The sequence below is a fragment of the Cavia porcellus genome, unplaced genomic scaffold (assembly GCF_034190915.1).
Source record: "Cavia porcellus strain 051 isolate PalLab524CR breed Dunkin Hartley unplaced genomic scaffold, mCavPor4.1 scaffold_6, whole genome shotgun sequence".
NCBI classification, from domain to species: domain Eukaryota; kingdom Metazoa; phylum Chordata; class Mammalia; order Rodentia; family Caviidae; genus Cavia; species Cavia porcellus.
Window position 1 is genome coordinate 91,574,736 of NW_026947489.1, and position 10,590 is coordinate 91,585,325.

The window sequence follows — 10,590 nt, forward strand, 5'->3', positions numbered from 1 at the left end:
CCAGGGGCACAGCTCTGTGTGAAGGCCCTGGCTTCAACTGGAAGGAAAAAAACCCAGAGAAGCAAACTCCCAAGCCAGCCATGTACCCCGGAACTGTTTAATTTTCCCTGTTCTTCTGAGATTCTCCCCAGAGTTCAAGACCAGCCCCGAGGATTTAGTGAGACCCTTTCTCAAAATAAACATGTGAAGCAGTGCTGTGAGGGTAGCTCGAAGGTTCCCACTTGCTTAGCACATGTGAGCCCATGGACTCCAGCCTGAGCATCAAAAGATAAAAAGTAAGATGAAATTAAAAACCTGGCAAAGTGCTTGAAGGCTCTGGGTTTGAGCCCTAGCACTACTGAAAAAAGAAAAAAATCAGATATTACCAGTAGATTCACGTCCTTAATAAGAGGGTCCTGGGGCTGGGGATTTAGCTCAGTGGCATAAGTGCCTGCCTTGCAAGGGTGTGCGGTTGTGAGTTCGATCCCTGGTACTGATATAAATAAATAAGAGGGTCCTTGCTATCCTACCAAGCTTTTTTTCTTTTTTTTAATGTATCTTGCTATGCAGTTCAGGGTCACCTTAAACTCACAGTGATCCTTCTGCCTCAACCTTTAAGTGCAGGGATTCCAGGCCTGTACTACTATACCTGAAACTTTTTGTTTTCTGCTATACTTGGGGATTGAATTCAGGGCCTTATTAAAGAGCTACATCCCTTTTTTATTTTGAGTCAGAGTTTTCTTTTTTTTTTTTTTTTTTTTTTTTTGTATTTTTACCGGTACCAGGGATCGAACTCACGACCACAGGCTTGCAAGACAGGCGCTTATGCCGCTGAGCTAAATCCCCAGCCCCTGAGTCAGAGTTTTCTTAAATTGCTTAGCCAGGCTCACACTTGAGATCCTCCCGCCTCAGCCTCTCAGAGTGCTCGGATTACAGGTATGTGCCACCACATCCAGCTGCAGCAAATTTTTTTTTTTTTTTTGTACCAGGAATCAACTCAGGACCACGATTTGCCAGGCAGGCACTTTGCCACTGAGCTACATTCCCAAGCCCCCAGCGAACGTTTTTAAAAATGAAAAGTAGTAGGTTAGATGATAAAAGCAAGATTTCACATAATCCTTTTTTTTTAAGATTTAAAACTTTTTTTATTGACAAACAAATGATTGTATAGTATATTTTTCTGGGGTACAGTATGATGATTTGGTGTATGTTTACAATGTGATAAACCATCACAATTGGAACAAAGTGCCAGAATCAATATGGTGAAGGTCAGCATGGATACAGCCTACATTTAGGTTTCAAAACAAAAAGTCGATTGCACTGGCAGGAGGACAGGCTTGACGGCATTTTCAGTGAAAAAGATTTAGGCCTCACCAAACCCGGTTCAGTCACAGGTGTGCAGGAAGATTCAGAGATAATAAACTGGCTTTATTGTGGGCTGACTCAAGCTGCCTGGACCAGTTCAGAATAACACTGACAGACAAAAAAAGAAAGAAGGAAAGAAAGAAAGAAAGAAAGAAAGAAAGAAAGAAAGAAAGAAAGAAAGAAAGAAAGAAAAGCCGGGCGTGGTGGCGCACACCTGCAATCCCAGCACTCAGGAGCCTGAGGCAGGGGAATCCTCAGCAAGTTTGAGATGAGCCTGGGATACAAAGTGAGCCCAAGGCCAGCCTGAATTGCATTTGGAGACCTGCCTCAATAGGACAAAAAAAAAAAAAAAGAATGATACTGAGGAACTAATTAATGCAAGCTTCAATGAGACATCGTGTTGGGAAATGACGCTGAAACTTGACAGGAAGAGAAAGAATTTGGTGAGTTTAGGAGCCTTTAGTGCAGGAGGCACATATAGGGGCACACACCTGTAATCTCAGTGCTTGGGAAGCTGAGACAGGAGGATTGCTTGGAGTTCAAGCCCGGCCTGGGTTACATAGTGAATCCAAGGGCAGCCTGAACTGCATGGTGAGACCCTGTCTCAAAAAAGCAAAATATAAAAAATAAAAACAAAAATATCAACCGTAAGACTGAGGTGATAAGTAACGGCTGTCCTCAGATAGCCGACTGTCAGATGTAGGCAGGTTGTCTGGGTCTGATGGTGGCACAGAAGGCTGTGAGCTCGCCCTGTGATGTTGCAGAGGGCGCAGGAGACTCCTCACTAGGTGGAAAAGAGGAAGTGATATTGCATCAGCGGAGGAAGGAATTTGTCACAATCCGATATTCAGAAACAGAACGGAGTAGAGCGTGGTGGCGCGTGCCCCCACAGTGACCTGGCACGCTCTCCTTCACACCACGGTGCTGCCCAGCTTCCTGCCATCATGGCTCCCATAGTTCTTCAGCAATCTTTTCTGTAATTCTCGCTCCCCACTGCCAGACTCGAGCTGCTTATGGGCCAGAGCTGTGTTTCTGTCATCCAGATAGCCCCAGGAGTTACAGCACTGCCTGTCATGTGGTAAAATAATGTTTACTAAATAAACTAGGCTGGGGCTGGGGATTTAGCTCAGCGGCATAAGTGCCTGTCTTGCAAGCAGGCAGTCGTGAGTTCGATCCCTGGTACCGATAAAAATGAAAAGACCAAAAAAAACAAAAAAATTAATAAATAAATAAACTAGGCTGGGTAGTTCGGTTTTATATATGTAACAACAGAAAATTGTAATGAGTCAGGTGTGATGGTGCACACCGGTCATCTCAGCACTGGCGGCCGAGGCAGGAGGATCGTTGTGAGTTGCAGGCCAGCCTGAGCTAGAGTGAATACAAAACCATCCTGAACTGTGTATTGAGACCCCAACTTTAACAAAAACAAATACGAAACAAGACCAAAAAACCTAAGGATTTAGCTCAGTGATAGAGCCTTGTCTGCAGCAGGAGGCCCTGGGTTTGGTCCTCAGAACCAAAACATGAAAAAAATAAAACAAAAAATCCCAACAATAATAACAACAAAAAATCTGGTGAAGCCTGGATGCAAAGGTGCACTCTGGGAGGCTGAGGCAGGAAGATGCAAAGTTTAAGCCCAGTCTATGCAGATTAGCAACTTAATTTTTTTTGGTACTAGGGATTGAACTCACAACATTGTGCTTACCAGGCAAGTGCTTAAACCACTGAGCTAAATCCCCAGCCCCAAAGGGATAGGTTTTGAATCAGTTATTGTGGACATCAAGGCAGTCATGGCAGCCCAGATGAAGGCACTTGCATAAAAGCACCCCAGAGCTGCTTCAGAAGGGCAAGAAGATGGTACAGACACAGGAAGTGGGGAAAAAAAAAAAAGGCAAGAAGGACGGGGTAAGTGTGTTGGGTTACATAGTGGGATTTGGAGGGGGATTCACGACAAGCTATCTTTGACTGAAATACAATTTTTAAAATTTAGCCGGATGTGGTGGTGCACACTTGTCATTCCAGCACTCAGGAGGCAGAGGCAGGAGGATTGCTGCTAGTTTGAGAAGCTCCAGGGACCTGAGGAACCTCCCTGGCACCGCCCCAGTCCTGTGGATGATAGGAGATAAGAAAATTCCTTCCAACTCCGAAATTCTATTTTTTCTCATGCATATTAGAAAACAATTTCAGAGTCATTCATAGGGAGAACACCAGATTGAAAGGAAAGACATAAATAGCAAAGAATGGGAGGAAAATTTAGAGGTGGGACAGGTAGGGGAGATAAACACATGTGAAAGATAAAGGAATGAGATCCTCAGGTTCATAAGTGTGATGACTGGGTGTTCATGCTCCGTGCATGACAGTGCCTCCTTTGAACCTTGTTACGACACTGGCACATTACCCATCTGACGTGGAAAAAAAGAAAAAGGAATGGGGATCATGGCTGGGCAGGGTGGTGCCCACCTGTGAGCCCCACACTCAGGAGGCTGAGGCAGGAGGATCACTGAGAGTTCGAGGCCAGCCTGGGCTCCATCATGAGGCCAAAAGCAGAAGAAAAGAAATCCTAACCACAATTAGGAGGAGAGAGCGGTACGGCTAGGCCAGGCGCTAGCTCAGGCCTGCAGTCTGACTTTCTTCTCAGACTGGAGAGCTTAAGGTCCAGCCATCTAGCTTTTCCCCTCTCTCCCTTCCTCTTCTTCGGGCAGTCTGCCTAGGAACTCTGAGACTCTCTCTTTCTTCCAGATGGGGAGCTCTGGCCTATATACAAGCCCGTTCCCTCTGCTTTCTTAGAGACTAGCTAATATTTCTTAGGGAGCATGACCCTGGTTTGGGAGAGATTGGAATCTTTGACTAAAAAGAAGGTAAGAAAATACAGTTCAGCATCTAATGGTACAGAGACTCAAAAAACTTGAACCCTTAAACACCAACAGATGATTTAAAAGTACAAGTCTTAACCTGGTGTGGTGGCACAGGCCTTGTGATCTCAGGACTGGGAAGGCTGAGGCAGGAGAATAGCTGTAAGTTCAAGGCCAACCTGGGCTATATGGTGAGTTCAAGGCCAGCCTGAACTACACAGTGAGACTCCGTGTCAGAAAACCAAAAATAAAAACACAATTCCTGCCTTCAAGATCTAATCTCAGGATCATAGGTCATTGATCTCCTCTGAGTCTTAGTGTTTTTGATAACCTTTCTAGAAGTAACAGAAAAATATCTCTTATTTTTACAGGAAATAGCAACAGAAACGAAGCCCAGAAACATATTGCATTAAATTTACTATTGAACACTCAGGAATTTGGCAAGTAGGGCGTTCATAAAGTCCAGAAAAACAGCCTATTCCAGTAGCCAGTAAGTCACTAGATTGAGGGAAAGAATGGAATCAGGGTGGGGCTGGGAACCCGGATAGGGTGCCCAGCCAGGCCCCTGACTCACTGGCAATAACGGTGTCACTTCCTGTCTCCAACAGCCAGCTCCCCCAGCTCCTTCCCCTTCCCCCAAGTGGAAGGGAAACAAAATGAAGTAACCCTTTGTTCTGTCTGAAGAAAGTAGAGGAATGGGGGGATCCTAGCTGGGTGTAGTGTTGCGCACCTGTGAGCTCCACACTCCGGAGGCTTTTTAAAGAATGTTTCGGACAGGGTCTGACTGTGTAGCCCAGACTGGCCTTCAACTCATGGCAGCTCTCCTGCCTCAGCCTCCCATGTGCTGGAATTGCATGTGTATTGGCTTTTTCTTGCTTCTTGGCTTCTTTTGGCCTGGAGGACATGGGTGCTTGGCTGATCCGGGGCGTAGGAAGAGGTATTTGGGAAACAACCAAGTGACACAGTAAGGCCAGGGAATGAGTCAGTACCAATTCGACCCCTTGGTTGCTGCAGGGGAACCCCGTGGGAGTCGAGCCGAGGGGCAGCCTCCCACTGCCTGCTGCTCATCCCGCCTGGCCCTGCAGGTCAGACATAGGGCCCTTCCCCTTCCCCAAAACTAGCTCTGCTGCCCAACTCCAGAAGGACTTGGGAAGGGAGGAAAGGGGAGGAGGGCCAGGTGGGCATGCAGTGGTCCTCATGGCTTGGGCCAAGGGCAGGAAGTTTCTCAAGAGAGAGGAATAGGCTCACCTCACCAAAACAAAAAGGGCGTAGGAGCGATGCGTGGGGCCGCTGCAGATGACAGAATGCAGAGGCACTACAGGGATCAGGAGCAAAATGGCCAAAAGTCAGTGGGGTGTGGTGGTGCAGCTTGTATTGTCAGCATTGGGGAGGCTGAGGTAAGAGGATCTCTGCAAGTTCAAGGCAGCCTGCGCTACACGGAGGGAGCCGGTCTGAAAAAACAGTAGGTCTGGGCCAGGGATGTAGCTCAGTGATAGAGCACTGACCTAGTCTGCACAAGGTCCTGAGTTCAATCCCAGGTACCACAAAAACAAAAACAAAGCAAAACAACAGGGCTCTGTGGGTTGCCAGCGTCCCCTTGGGTTCCAAGCTGCCTTTGATTCAAGATGACATCAAATCAAAATGATGCCAAGCACAGACTTCACCAGCCTGCGAGAACCTGTAGGAAGGGCAGCTCTGGGAAGCTGCCGCGCTTGCAGCAGCCCGAGATGGCAGCGCATCCCTGGCTCCCCCTAGGGGACGCTTCCTGCAGCGCAGGCCGCCCCCGGGAAGCATCCCAAGGGGACACACTGGGAGACCGCTTACAGGCGCGGGTCCAGGGGACCGGGAGCGACGCAGACCACAGGCGATGACTGCCAAGCTCCTGGCCCACAGGCTGCCCAGAGTCCCTACCCTCCACCAGTGCGCGCGGGCCTTTGGGCATTATTTATGGGCGCTCGATATCCGTAGGTCTGTGGGCTCTTGATAGAGGGTTCATCGCAGATCCAGGTGACTTTGCCCAAGGCCACATGACACATCAGTGCCAGGAGCAGCATCGGTGCCCTAGAGCCTGTGCCTGTGACTCCGGGCCCCCAGTGCAGAGCTTGTCCCACTGTAGCTCGCAGCTTGGGACTCACAAGAGGCCCAGAGAGTGGTTAATGCGAACTGCGATTGTCCCTGCTTTCTGCCTGCTAACCGTACACTTTTCTTTTCTTCTTTTGTCTTTTTGAGACAGGGTCTTGCTATGCATTTCAGGCTGGCCTTGAGCTCACTTTGTACCCAGGCTGTTCCCCCCCCACCCCCCACCCCACCCCCACCCCCGGCTGGTTTTGAATTTGCAATGATCCTCCTGTCTCAGCCTCAAGTCCTGGGATTACAGGCGCGCACCACCCTGCCCAACTAATCTGTACACTTCATCCTTCCATCCAGCACATTTGCTGAGCACCCAGTACTGGCAAACACTAGCTAGGCATTGCTTCGGGTTCTTTTTGTTTTTTGAAGTTGGGTCTCACTGTGTAGCCCCGGCCAGCCTCAAACTCACGTCGATCTTCCTGCCTCCACCTCCAGAGCTGGGGTCACAGTGCGCACTTCCACTGCTCCTCAAGCCTATGGACCCTTTTGCAAGACTCTTCTGCAGGCGACACCAGGGTATGTGAACCCTGGACCCGAGGCCTCCTGCCCTCCAGCCACTCCTGCAACTTCCTCCCCACGTGCTGAGCCTTGGGCCCTGAGCCCTGAGTCCCGAGGTGCCCAGTTTATCTCTGGCTCCCTCCCGCTGGTTGAGGTAATCCAGAGGATGGAAGTGGGTTAGAGACAGATTACTCTGATCCACTGGTTTTTGCTCTCTCCTCCCTGAACACAGCAGGGCACGGGGTGGGGGTCACAAAAGGCCTGAAATTCCCTTTCAGGATCATTGTTTGATTTAGCCAACGAGGTGAAAGTGGAGGAGAGGAGGCGATGGATCCATTCCAGACCTGCGCCCCCACCCCCAGGATCGCACTGGGGGGACCTAGGCTGCTTCCCTGGTTGAGGCTTCTGAGCTGCACCTTGGAACCAGGAATCTGGGGCCGGTGGAGCTGCAGCTTTGTTCCCCACAGCAGGCGAGTGGGAGGAGGGAAGAAAGGAGCAGCCTGGAGGACTCTGCACAGCACAGGAGTGCAGAATCACTTTGGGTCCTGGAAACTGCCTGCTTGGGGCTTTAGCTAGGCACAGATCCGAAGGCTGGTTAGGGGAACAGAACTAGCACAGCGCTTTCTGAGGGCTTCTGGTTCACAGGTCTCCTGCCTTAAGGACAGTGCCCTAGGAGGGACCTTGGGGACCGGGATGCTATGTGCGCACAGCACCAAGTCCAGATCCAATTCCCAGGATACTGCTTGGTTCCGCGTCTCCCACTCATGACCACCGTGAGACCTAGAAGCAGGAGCTGTTACCTACCAGAGTGGGACTATATATTAAGTCATTTAACTGTAAGGACTTAATGACAATTCTGTGAGTTGTGTATTGAGTTACCCTCTTTGTAAGTGTGAGGAATACACATGAAAATGCAAACTCAAGCCAAGATGGTGGTGCACACCTGAGATCCCAGCATTTGGGAGGCCGAGGCAGGAGCATTGCTGTGAGTTCCAGGCCAGCCTGGGATATATACAGAGATCCTGTCTCAAAACAAAAATTAACTCAAAAGTAACATTCTTCTTTTGTTTTGTTTTGAGCTGGTGTCTTGCTATGTACTCTAGGCTGGCCTGGAACTTCCCACAATCCTCCTGTCTCAGCCTCCCAAGGGCTGGAATCACAAGTGTGAATAACCACTTGACTGCCCCACTGTTTAGAACTGAATTCTTTAAATTCCCCAGAGTTCCTATCAGCTGTGCTTGTTCTAGATGTGGTCACTTGGCAAAATTTCACACATTATGCTGAGATCTGTGATGTATGCCTGTAATCCCAACACTCTAGAGACTGAAGCAGGGAGACTGCCGTAAGTTCTGTGTAGTGCAAGCTGGTCTGGAACTGGTGTTGAGCCTCTTGCCTCAGCATTCCTAGTGCTGGGATTACAAGCATGTGCCTCCATGCCCGCCCAGTGACTGTTCTTGTCAGGGTGAGCTGTAATTGTTGATCTCCTGCAGCTACATACAGTCCTCTTCTCTTGCTCCTATCAACAAGGCAAGATCTTTCTGTGTAGTTATTTTGGAAATCCCTTCACTTCCTCAGCAGTGTCCAGTTATCTGGGTATTAACGAGGCAGGAAGACAAAATTAAGTTTCTAAAACTTGGTTAATCAAACAACATTTATTTACAAACATTCATTTATGATCTATCTTCTAATGAACTAAACGGTATTTCTTCCACTGTTATTTTGGTCTAGGCTGATGTGGAACAAATTGCATTACTTGAGAATCTGATCAGAGGGTGATAAGAAACATTCAGAGTATGGTGGCATATGCTTGTAATTCCAGCACTCGGGAGGATGAGGCAGGAGGATCACTGTGAGTTTGAGGCCAGCCTAGACTACATAAGCAAGTTCAAGGCCAACCTGCATTATTATATAGTGAGAACTTGTCTCAAAATAACCAAAAACCAACTTATTTATTTGGACTAATCTGTTCAAGAAGCTTTCCTCACTTCAGTAGGTAGACCAGCAACAAAAAGTTTAAGTTTTATTAACTAAGTAATAGAGTGAACAATTTGTTTAAGAATAATTCGGTGTCTCTCATGTAAATGCTTAATACACTTTCTTTAATTAACATCCATATATAGCTTATTTCATGTTACAATTAATGTGTTATGCTACAGATTCAGGGCTGTGGTTAGCATTTGTGAGCAAATTTTTGCCCTTCAAGAATTTTTAGTACTGGTAAGAAGTTAAGATTTTAAAAACATACGATCTTCAAACCCACAAGCAATCAGTTTATCTGATGGCCTCTTGCACTTTACTCTGATCTTTGTAAGCAACTCTTCACCCTGAGAGCAGGACCATAGCTCCTAACTCATTGTGAAATATTATGGGTAAGTGCTCTACAAATACCGATTGGTAGAAGAAGAACCAATGACGAAGTTTGGAAAGCGCTTGCCATTCATTAATGTTTACTGAGCTGGATTTTCCAGGACAATTCCAACACTATGATGGCTTTAACAACTCCATGTTAAGCAGTTCACCGACTTGGTTAAGAACATGGGTTCCGGCTGGATGTTGTGTGGATGTTGTCTGTCATCCCAGCAATCAGGAGGCTGAGACAAGACGATCCCTGTGCGTTGGAGGCCAGCCTGCGCTATAAAGTGAGTTCAAGGCCGACCTGAACTGCACAGTGTAACCCTGTCTCAAGAAGCCAAAAAGGGCTAGGGCTTTAGTTCAGTGGCATAAGTGCCTGCTTGGCAGGAGTAAGATCATGAGTTCAATCCCCAGTACCAAAACAAAACAAAACAATAGCCCCTCTCCCCAAAAGAAAGAAAAAAGAACTAAAGAGCAGACAAACTGTCTGGAATTGAAATGTGTGTCTCCCTTTAATCTTGACTACTACAGAGGCTGAGGCAGGAGGGTGACAAGTGCAGGACAGCCTGAGCACTTTAGTGAGACCCTGTCCCAAAAAGGTCTGGGGATGCAACTCAGAGCTCCCTGGGTTCAGGGGAGGGAGAGGAGCCAGGAGGGGGGAGGGAGCGTGTGTATTGGACTGCTTGGTTTGAATCATCTGCAGGTTATCCACTGTCTGGTCTGAATAACTTTCGTATTTAATTTCTCTGCAACACATACGCCGAACGGGAATGCGGTTTTTTGTTGTCAGGATCGAGTTCACGTACAGAGAACGCTTAGGACATTGCCAGCCACCTGGTAAGCAATTTTTTTTTTTTTTTGGTCTTTTTCGTTTTTATCGGTACCGGGGACCGAACTTATGACTGCCTGCTTTCAAGGCAGGCACTTATGCCGCTGAGCTAAATCCCCAGCCCCTAAGCAATTTCTAAATATATCATCTACTTTAAATTTGTTATGATTAAGTCCATGACTTTTCCAAAACAACAAATCACAACTGCTCGGGCTCTTCTCCGTGCCCTCTGCTTCAGCACTCGGGATCATTCCCCAGCCTGACAGTTTTCTGCACCGGGCAGACACGGAAATCTGGGCTCTGAGTTAGGGTAAACTAGCAGCACCCTGAGGTCAGATACAGACCCAGCAGCTATTTTCGCTTCCGCTCCTTAGGGGATCCAAGTGCCTTCAATGTACTCCGGGCACTGGGAAGAAACACCTGTCTCGACTCCGTGGCTTCAGGTAGAGACACACACTTTCATTTCGTAACGGATGTAAACAAAACGCAGCGATTCAGCGCTTCCGGCCAGCGTCGCGCGCAGGCGCAGATCGAGCTCAAGCGCGCTGGGGCTGGCGCGTGACAGTCGTGCGCTTCCTTCACCCC

The 10,590-nt window shown here is 48.0% G+C and overlaps 1 non-coding gene across 1 annotated transcript; it reads left to right on the plus strand.

The window, feature by feature from the left end:
* Positions 1-3,651: 3,651 nt before the first annotated feature.
* On the plus strand, positions 3,652-3,752 carry LOC111755972 (small nucleolar RNA U13). Its single transcript, XR_002790502.1, has one exon. It is a non-coding gene; the product is annotated as a small nucleolar RNA U13 (small nucleolar RNA).
* Positions 3,753-10,590: the final 6,838 nt, after the last annotated feature.